Source organism: Dermochelys coriacea, chromosome 5, assembly GCF_009764565.3.
Source record: "Dermochelys coriacea isolate rDerCor1 chromosome 5, rDerCor1.pri.v4, whole genome shotgun sequence".
In the NCBI taxonomy this organism is placed as follows: domain Eukaryota; kingdom Metazoa; phylum Chordata; order Testudines; family Dermochelyidae; genus Dermochelys; species Dermochelys coriacea.
Window position 1 is genome coordinate 102,892,245 of NC_050072.1, and position 11,417 is coordinate 102,903,661.

Below are 11,417 nucleotides of genomic sequence, written 5' to 3' on the forward strand. Positions count from 1 at the left end.
AGATTTATTTCAAAGAATAGCTTCAATTAACAATGACAGTTTGCTGAGGCTGTCTGGCAATTAAAAGAAGAGCAATCTCAGTAATTCAGGTAATATTTTGAAAAACATTCTGGCATTTCAGAAATATAAAATGTTATTTATTGTACTGCACATTCTCTGTTTGCAGCATTTACTGGCTATTTCCCATTAGTAAATTACAGTAATGCCTACATAACAAAAATGTCATTAATAAAAGTAAGAACACAAATTACAGCTGCATTTCTTGTTGTAATGAAAAATAAGTAGAGAAACTTACATAAATGTTATACTTTATAGCAGTTATGGAACAACATATATTGGTATTTTCTCTGAAATAACTGATACTCTTCCTTGGGATATTATTATGCCACAAGTGGTCTTTGTATGCATTATACCAATAAAATAAAACCCAACAGGATCTTTTAAAAGGGGATAAGACAAAATGCCGTGTTTATTATGAATACAAAAAGAGGCACAGTAAACATGTAATCATAAACATTCTATCCCATGTACTCACACAAAATACCAAAAGAGGCAAAGCAAGTAAAGAGTCATATTTTATTAAGATGATGTTGAAGTAAAAAGAAAATGGTACAGAGTTTAAGCATAGAAGTTTCTGGTTATCAGGGAATAAGGTACAGATTATCAAGGGGTGCAAAATTCGGTTTAGGAACGGGTGGTGTAAGGAATACACCTTATCTCCCCGATTGGGGGGTAAAAGATTAACGGGTCAAAGTACAGACATTGAGATATGGGGGGTATGTTGTTCATATAATGGCTATGTTCGGGTTTGGAGTATAACGAGTGGATACGATGATGAGGACGGATTTACCCTCATTTGGTGAGATTTAATGTTCAGTGAGTTTATGGTTCCAGTTCATATGGTCCAATGGAAAAAGTCTCAGTCCCTTTCCCATAGTTGATGCACGATGTCGTACCGACTCACACCTCCTAGTACTGTCGGTGGCCGATACTACATCCCATTCACTCCCACACACATACACAAACAAGTTCTGCAAAGTTGTTATAGTTACCCGCCTAGAGGTTGCTCATGCCAAATTACTGGCCAGGTAACCTGGACATGAGGGTGGAGCCGAGTCTTTGTCAGATGCGCATCTGATGCTCCTGGAGGGTGGTTGCAGAACCAGATTCAAACCCTTAGTCTTTAGGGTCTGTTTTTATAGGAGTTTTATTCCTATGCCAGCTTTATCATGCTGTTGCTGAATCAATCAGCAGATGGCACCTCCCTGATGGCTCCATGCTGCAAGGTGTTATATTGTTCTTCGGTTCTCCCATCCTTGAGGCTGTTGGGTGGATTCCAGTCTGCCCTCCGGGGGTCATCCAGTTATCTCCACTTAGCGCATTCTTCGGCCAGTCTATACTGAAGTGGTAACTCTTAGGCTGGCACTCCTAACCATTCATCTTCTATTTACACACAACATCCATTCACATGCATTCTCGAGCTTTATTTCAACATATATCTCTTCTGACTTTAACAACTCTTATAGGGTGTAACGAAACTGCTTAACCCCTTTGCCATATAACATACATAACAAGGAAGATAAAGAACGTGAGAAGGGTGGGAGTCTCTGTATGCTGTTCCGAGGAACAGTCATTTTTGCAAAGTCTTATCTCTTCTTATTTCTGTCCCAAGATGTGCTGAGCAGTTTGGCCTTCTCATTAACGTTACTTTGGAATCTTTAAACTATATAAAATTAAAAATCACACAGAAATCCTCTGATATAGTAACAAATGTAGCGCACAAATTAAATATTAGTTTGCTACATCTTTAATACCTTCTCTATATATAATCTATTTTATTATATAAAGCTGCATTTCAGACACCTATCAGTGGAATAATATAACAAGTTCCAATTTTTATGTATCTCCTAGTGAAAGGATATTGAGCATTCTTTGGCAACCCTCACCCCCGACTTCTATTAGAGTTATTAGATAAGCACTAACAATGCACCTGGTGCTGTACAAGACAGAGTGATAAAGATGGTCATTGCCCCCAAAGATCTTACCAAAAGACAGAGAGAGAGAGAGAGAGAGAGAGAGAGAGGACATACTGGAAAATCCAGAGGACAGAATAACTGTTATTATGAAAAAAGAACAGGAGTACTTATGGCACCTTAGAGACTAACATTTATTTGAGCATAAGGTTTCGTGGGCTACCGCCCACTTCATCCAATAGCCCATGAAAGCTTATGCTCAAATAAATTTTTTAGTCTCTAAAGTGCCACAAGTACTCCTGTTCTTTTTGCGAATACAGACTAACATGGCTGCTACTCTGAAACCTGTTATTATGAAGTCATTTCTGATTACTATTGGGCAAATTATCTATCTAAAACAAAGAAAAATGTATGTAAATGGAAAATGCAAAGGGCTTGATCCTCCTACTGAAGTCACTGGGAATTCTGCTCCTGAGAGCAGGAGTCATTCCAAGATGATTTTCTGTTACAAAAAGATGAATGGTAGTTGAGGGAGATTATGAGAGGTGATGAGGATGATGTACTGAGCCTGGGCTGGGGAGTGACATTTGTAAGTTCACAAAATCATAGACAGATGGAAAAGGCCACACAGGCCATCTAGCCTGACCAACTAGATTTGCAATTTGCAAGAATACTCAACTATATTATTCTCATTAACATCATATCTGCAGTGATGGTTACTCAACTGTCTATTTCACTGCCCAATTGCTCTGATAGTTAAGAACCCTTTCCTAACGACTATCATTTTCCTTCTCTAGCTTCACGCCATTGCACCTTGTCCTTCCATCTTCCAAGAGTGTGAATAATTCCCTTTCTTCATTATACCATTCCCTTGAAAGTATGTATACTCTGTGATCATAAATCCTCTGGGTCTTCTCTTTAACATGGTTACTTCTGTTTCTCTTCATGCCATATCTCTTCGTCTTCATTCATTACCTGTTACCAGTTTTGTATCATCTCTGGTCTTTTTATACCATCCCTAAATTGTGAAGCCCAGAACCGCACCCAGTATTTCATGTGTGGCTCCATCAGGGTGACACAAGAGAATTACTACCTCCCTAGTTTTGTATTATTAACCAGGTGAATAAAAATCAATTATTTTTTTTAAAAAATCAGAGTTTCTTAAATTGGATTTTTTTTATTTAAATACACTTTTCTTTTTTAAAATAAACCTATTTAAAATTAGGACAAATTTTAAGGCCTACACTTACTATAATCTATTAAAATACTTTAAATTAAATTTAAAAATAACATTAACCAATACATGTTTGCTGCAAAAGTTTTAACGAAATTCAAACCATTCAACTGGTGGAAGCCACTGGCTAAGCACCTAGAACCAGAGCTGTTGAAGTGCTAAACCAACTTTTGACTACAGTTGCTTTTTCAAAAGGTACAGAGAGAATATTTTCTTTCTTTCTTTCAATGTATTCAGCTAGATCAGTTCAATGACTAGTTAACTCAAAGTTAAGAAAATGATTGGGAGTTGGGGGAAAAAAAGAGAGAACCTGGTTTTCCTGTTCCAATCTCTGAATAAAAACGAAGTGAGAAAGGAGGAGATCTACTAGTTCTAAATCTTGAATAATGTGGTGACCAGAAACTATTACGTTAATTCTACAACCACAGATTATTATTATTTGTCTTATCGTAGCACCTCAAGAGCTTGGTTCATGGCCAGTATATAATACTTTTTTTTTTAAGTAATCAGTTTTACATGTAAAACATGTTTTTATAAACTTATAAACATTTAAGGTAGTTTTATTTAATGAAAAAATATAAATGCGTTTTTTTTGCATTTTTAATTTAATTCCGATTTCCATCCAAACAGAGCTTGACACAAATCATGAGTAAAAAATTAATCTAGTAGATCACAAATGCATCATTCACCATTTTCTATCATAACAAAAACCTAAATATTAAGAATCTGAATAAACGTAAGTTAAGCCACATAATAGCTTAAAGAAATGCATACAGATATAGTACCAAAATTTAGTGTAAAGCCTGTATTTAGTTGCAAATCAACGTTTTAATGGTTACCAACCAATAAGAATCAACCTTTCTTTACAAAAATAGCTAAGTACAAATGCAAAACAAGATTAAAATTGATTATTTAAATAAAACATTCCTGTTTGCTGATATAAATCATGATTAAAACCAGTGATTTAAATCCATCAGAGCACCCCGATTATAACTTGGCTAAATTTGGGTTGATTTTTATGGAAACAGCAAAAGGCAAATTCCAACACCAAAGCAATCCGCAGGTAGATTTCAAGTCTTTGTTCCAAAGTCTGGGGGCACTAGAAACTTGCACTTCAACAGGTTTAAGGAAGGCAACCTCATTTTAGGAAAATAAAAAGAAAAGAAACCTCATTTTAGCTGAAATTTGTTTGTGTAATGTTAGGATTGGTTTGTGAATTATTTATGAATAATATAAAGTTTGAAATGTGTCAAATAATTTGTTTTTAATTAGACCAAATCTAATTATGGGCTATATACTGCCTATATAGCTATTTATACAACACCCATCACTGAAGTATTTGAACATTTAATATTCATTAATATAAAGTAGGGAAATATTATTACCCTGCCTGGACGGGAACTGAAGCATAGAAAAATTAAGTGACTTGCCCAAGAATACACAGAAAGTCTTTGGCAGAGCCATGAAGTGAATCTAGATCTCCTGAACCCCTGTCAAGTATCTTAAATGTAAGACCATCCTTCCCCACTAAAAGACCATCCTTTCACATGAAGACATAGTACTTGTCTGTTTAGAACACAAACTATTGTAACTGCATGTATATTTGTAGAACTTAAAGCATTACTCATAATGTACACATTAGATTTATCCACTTGCCTCAAGGTGCTGTATATGCAGTTAAACAAGTAATATTAACAAGTGCCACAAGATACCCTTCTCCATGAAAACTCAGAGAGAAAAATATTGCAGCATTCTAAGAAATTATATTTATATCTACTGCATATATGCACAGTTCAAAACATCCCAAACCTTATACAAGCTTATTTTATACATCATAAAAATGAAATTTGGGAGCTATGTGGTTAGTTTAAATAAATAGCTGGGTGTTTTTTATTATGTATATGAAAACAGATAAAGGAATTGAATTTTATGAGGTTATTTCATCATACCCAGACGAATTCCTTTGTAAGCAAAGCATAACAGCATTTCAGTATAACACCCATAAAAAAAAGAATATCAGCACTGATTAATTTAAAAGTTAAAAGAAATGCAGTTCAACTTTATTACCCGGGTATGTAAATCTTCCTACTGTGTCTTTCAAATCCTCACCTACATCAAACAATAGCTTGACGATTCCTCTGCCAAATTCTTTTAGAGTAGACCTTCATTTACTTTCATTGAGCAATACACTGGAAAAGAATGTGTAGCCCAGGTAAACTGGATGTGACCTTATGAACATGGCAGAAATGTCCTGGGACTCAGAGATTGGAATACCTGTCTCAAATATGCAGATGACCAAGCCCCAGTCACTATTGCAGGGGGAGAGGGACGCAGCAAGCACAGTTCACTGTTTCTTCATATGGCAGGTTGGCCCAGTACATCTAGACTGTGCACAATTCCACTGGCAACAACCCCATTTGATCACATTCTACCACTCTCTGGTACCATGCATGGACCCACCAAAAACCTCTGTGCTCTAGAACATACAGAACGGGGCACAGTCCACCTGTTTTAGTTCTCTGCTGCTTAGCCCTCCTGCACAGCAGAAACATGATTTTCCACTGCATTTGTGACCTTACATGGATGCAGCAGGCTATTCAGAATTTTCTGCATCTTAACTAATGTAACTGTTGCAACTCATCTGCTCACCCATTCATATTAACTGGAACAAACCACTCTCTTCACATAAATCTTCAGTGGCTCTCTATCCATTTCAGCATGAAATATCACATCTCTCTCCTGATCTATAAGGAACTTTACGGACTCTTCCTAACTTCTCAGCCACATTTCTCTCTATTCTCCAACATGCTCCCTGTATTCTATTATCACAGTAGCCTAGTCTTTGACCTTTTAACATTTTAAATTAATAATTTTTCAACAACAAAATAAGTCTTACATTCTTGCAGGGGAATAAACCACATTATAATACACACAATTTGGGTACCTGGTCTCAGATTTTCCAAAGTGTGTCCATGCACTTTTGCATAGACCTAATCTGCACACAGACAGCCATGAACTTTTAAAAATTTGAGACATAAAGTCCCTTCTTTTCCATTGGTTCGAGAGGTGTGTGGGGGGGGGGAAGGACGAGAGATGAGAGATAGACACACACCGCATCCACTTGAAATTTAGTAAGCTAAAAAAATATTAATTAAAAATATTTTCAGGTTCTATACTTTCCCCAGAGTCCCCCTTCCAATTATTGTGGTTTCTTCACATTTTCCTGTTTAAAAAAAAAAAAAAAAAAAAAAGTTTGTGTGGTTCTCTCAAGCAGTGACCAGAGAGAGCCAAACAGTGGAAACTACCTAAGTAACTGACTAGACAGATTTCAGAGTGGTAGACGTGTTAGTCTGTATCAGCAAAAAAAATGAGGAGTACTTGTAGCACCTTAGAGACTAACAAATTTATTTGGGCAAATAAATTTGTTAGTCTCCAAAGTGCCACAAGTACTCCTTGTTCTTTTGACTAGACAGAGGAAACAATGACAATCTGATTTATGCACAGAAGGGTGAAATCCTGGCTCCACTGAAGTCAATGACAAAATTCCCATTGAATTCCGTGGGGCCAAAATGTCCCTTTTCAATTCTCTCTGCCTCAGCTTCTCCATCTGTAAAATGAAGATAACATGTGGCCCATAGAGGTTTTGTGAGGCTTAATTTACTGTTTGTAAAGTATTTTGAGAACCTTACATGAAAGGTGCTGAATGTGTACCGGGCATGATTATTTGTATATTAAAAGATTCTAGAAAGCAAATTAGGGCAGTATGAGTGTGTGAATCGTGCTGCATGCTTCAACAAATATACAAAATTCCAAACAATCTGAAGGGGGAAGCTTTAAAAGCAAGTCAGATATTTTTCAGAGCAAAAGGTCTAAGGGGCAAATTTATCCCTCAGATACACATGTACATTCCACTGACTTCAGCAGTTGTTGCACACATATGTAATTATTCTAAAGGGACAAATTCTGTTCTGACTCATGCGCTGTGAAACTCCACTGAAGTCAGTGGTATTTCATTTGGTAAGTCCAAGTAGAATATGGCCCTAAATCTTCAATGGACAGCATCTGAATCTGCCTCTTTCACCTACTCTGTTAATTCAGCCATGCACTGATCTATGAAATGATTAACATCAGCTACAGGTCCAAATAAACATTTGTTGCAACCATGGGGACCCCTCAGTTTTGCAAGTGACAATAAGGCAAAGTGCTATCCCATGCTGTGCAGATTTTCTTCACAGCCACAAAGGCATTTGTTTTCTTTACTAGATTAGTGGTATGCTATGGATATAACCTTGCTTTTTTTCCTTGACATCTTGCTTCACCAAAGGTCCTGGAGGCTTTCAAAATCCTACTTCTTGTGCTAAGCGCAGACTGTGTAATGAGAATTATCCTCATAACAAGCTGTCAGTGGTACAAGAGAAGCAAAAATCTCACTGATTCTAGAAGAAAGATCTCGGGGGAGTCAATCCCAGTGCTGCCAGTACCCCTTTTTTGGAAAAGGATGTTATAGGATCTTTCAAGCCAAAAGAACTCAGGAACACCAACCCTACTAAGATTTCTTGTGCATTGCTTGTACTCCAAAAGGTCCATCCTGTTCTTTACTTCTTTATTTTCTTTTGTAACTTTAGTAAATACGAAATCAAGCCTCTAATGCTGAGACTTTATTCTCCAAAACAGACATTCTAAGAGTAACAGTCAAACTTTTGTTCAGGTAAATTGTTAAAAAACTCATTGTCAGGTCTGAGGTTATCTGAAAGCCTCTTCAGCCCAGGGTCCACCAGAAATCCAGATGGCAAAGTTAATGGTAAGGCTACGACCCTGTTAATGCCATTTGTCTTTCCCGAGTCACTTTCCAAGACAAGGACTGTGGATGACAGGTTCATCTTGCTTCTTGGAACTTCCATCTCTTACAACTTTTCCAATAGAATTTCACTAAACATTCAAGACAAAAACCCAAATATCCATCAGTTATAAGGCTGAAAACATATGTAAAACAGGATTTCCCCTGGAGAGTTCACTACTAATAAAAATAAGTAATACATAAATTATAGTACTAATTATTATTTCATATTTTACACTATATACTATTTCAAATTTTAAAGGACTTTGCACACATTAATTAATTAATCATCACAACAGCCATATGAGCAAGGTAAGTATCTTCAGAACCAATTTAAAAAATGAGGAATCTACAACACAGAGAGTCAAATTAATACCTGGGTGTAACTACACTCAAGTTGTGACCTATCCAATAAAACAGAAGGCATCTATGGTAGAACCAGGATTAGAATTCATTTCCCTAGGTATCTAATATTATGGATCTCAGAAACCACACAAGATTAATGTCCAGATGCTAAAAGAAATAGCAGTTCAGCACTCCACACATTCTGTATATTTTATGGTTTACATATAACATTAATATTTTAATGCAGAAGACAGATGGCTCAGATCATAACTCCTAGTTCTGCATGCACAGGGGACCCTTTGCTTGTCGGTCTCCCCACTTCCACATGAAATGAGACCAACAGAGACCAGAGTTGGTGCAAAGGCACGAGAACTCCATGCAGATGGCCCTGGACTCCCATGGATCTCCAAGGAACCCAATTTTGGGGGCAGGCCACACCACCTTTTTCATAAAGCACAAATCCCAACAGGATGATGTTCAGGTGATGGAGTGGTGTCCATTAGGATGTCCTCATGAAGATTTTCTCTCTCCAAGGCTCCTTCCTGTGGGTATCTGCACAGAAGGGGATGATCTAGACTAATATTATTGTAAATATTTTCTGTGTTTTAGTCTAGGTGAACTACTGTTGTTTTGTTTGTCTGTTTGTGTGCTTAAATTAAAGATACATTTTGGACTCTAAGGCTGTTTAAATTCATACGCGTGAGCAGGCCTATTGGCTTCAAAGGGATTACTCACATAAATAAAATTATGCACATTCTTGAGTCTTTGCAGGATCAGGGTCTAACATTGTGTTGCTGCATTGAGTGTATAATATATAAGATGTGTCTATAAAGAGAATAAAATATTGACATGGTTGTTCAATTTTAATAAAGCAGACCATGCATATAACCCAAGGAAATATTGCATACTGAAAATCTACAAGAAGCAGCAATGTTTTTACTATAGCCACTTACATTGTCAGTGACTAATCAGCCCTCCTGAAAACCCTAATCCCCGCCTTCCACACATACACCCTTTTTCTTATTTGAAATGGTATGGATTTGCCAATACAGTCTTAAGAAAACCCCAGATAAAATGTATATGTATCTAAGAGATTAGACTGTTCAGTAGCATCTGTTGATGCAGCACATGAGCTGTATTGGGAGCACAGAACCCTAAAAGGCATGAGGTAGTGTAACCCACACACCTTCTGGGTCTGGTGGTCTGTTCCATTTAGCGGCACCAAAACCATTTAAGAGAGAAAGCGAGAGATAAAATGAGTCTGCTCTACAGCCTTAGCTAATAGCCAGCTGGCTTTTAGCTCATGCGGTAGAGGCTTATGCACTAAGCTCCAGAGGTCCTAGGTTAGATCCTGCCTGCCAACCGTGGTCATCGGTGTTACAGTAGCATGGGTGTTGGGTAGTAGAAAATATATGCTCATTCCTCATACAGACATTGGTATTAGAGATGTGATCCCTAGATTCATTCCAGATATATGAAATTAAACATGGTCTCTTATAGCAAGTACCAAGCCCAGTGACTACTGCCCATTTGGGGCCTGGAGGTATATTCACTACATCAGTTGAAAGAACAGGGTCCATTCCAATGTGGTAGTACTTTCATGGGATCATATAAGATGGCATAACTTGATAAGATCCAAGAAGAGCATCACTCTGAAAACAGCATACAGGGAAATGTTACCATATCCAAGAAGTCTAGAAACTAAGAGATACTGTTCCATCAATGGACTCATAGGCACAGCTCTAAAAACATGTATTTTTTAAATGTAGGCTAAGAAAGATTTAGCATGGCATTTAATGTCAAAAGACTGAAATGGCAACCACCTCTTTCCATTGTTTTTAGGATTCAGCAGCTTGAGAAGCTTTCTGCCTACACCAAGGAATGAATAGCCTGGTATATAATATTAACATAAAATAACAGCTCTACTAAAATATGTGGATGAGAAAACAGAGAAGCACCAACACTTAATTATAAATCCTAAAAGTACCATAAAAAACAAATGTGTTTTATACAGATCTCTTTTCTTTCACAAAAACTTATAATTCAATGTTAGAAAGTCTACAAAAGAAGAATAAAACTACCAATTCTTCCCCTTAAATAAAAGGTTAAGATTTTAATTCTAGGACCTCAACATATAATTTTATATAATTAGCAATTAACTATAATCCTTGATGAGAGAATGCAGAAGTACTAATTTTCTTCCTCAATAGTAGGGATGTGTTATTTCAAGTCATATTCTATTATAGAAGGAAAACCACATGTACGTATGCATACATGCATGCATGCATAGAAGTCTAAAAGAGAGTTATTTTGAGAAAAATCGGTTTGGAAAGTAAATTTCAACACGCACTATTAATAGGCAAACTAGAATGGTGGATGAGAGAACGAAGAAGAAGCAATTTTCCTCTGAAATATGTTATTTTGGGTGCCTTTCTGTAACAGAGGATAAACTACATGCATGCAACAAAAAAATCAAAGGGAATTGTATTTTCAGAAAATGCTCAGTTTCCCCTAGAGTCAGTACATGTTTATATGCAAGCGTTTAAATATACCCTCTAGAAACCTGGATGAGCGATCTCCACTGATGCTTATTAGAAGTAAAAACAAAACAGACATTAACCATCACAACTCTACATCGTTCCCTGTCACAGAGGGCAAGGCACAGGCATATCCAAATAACCCAAGGGGCGTACATATGTTCCCTGTCAATCACTTCCCATCAAGTCTATGTTAAGGTGCAGAAGCACAGGTGCCCCCCCCCCCCGCCCTCCACGCTTTCCCCCTCCCCCCAGGGAGGCCGCTTGGCGGGAAGTCGCTACTTACTGCGGCCGCCGCTCGCGCACAGGTGATGCCAGCAGCTCGCACCAGCTTCACCTGGGCGGCCGAGCCCCCGCCTGGCCCAGCAGCAGCGCCCGGCGGGATGGAGGAGCGCGCACAGCTGCGTTGGGCAGGCTGCGTGGATCAGGAAATTAGGGCAGGCGGCGGGGATTGGAGGCGCTCGAGAGCCAACCAGCGGCCGGCGGGGGCC

General features: G+C 37.8%; 1 long non-coding RNA gene across 4 annotated transcripts in view; it reads right to left on the bottom strand.

The window, feature by feature from the left end:
- LOC119855473 overlaps positions 1-11,352 on the bottom strand; it is a 109,380-nt gene extending 98,028 nt beyond the window's left edge. For all 4 annotated transcript variants that reach the window (XR_006281695.1, XR_006281694.1, XR_006281697.1 and 1 more), the window contains exons 1-2: positions 11,213-11,352; positions 7,639-8,136 (exon numbers count right to left, since the gene is read on the bottom strand). This is a non-coding gene — a long non-coding RNA (uncharacterized LOC119855473). The remainder of the gene's footprint in view (positions 1-7,638; positions 8,137-11,212) is intronic.
- Between the last annotated feature and the right edge of the window lie 65 nt (positions 11,353-11,417).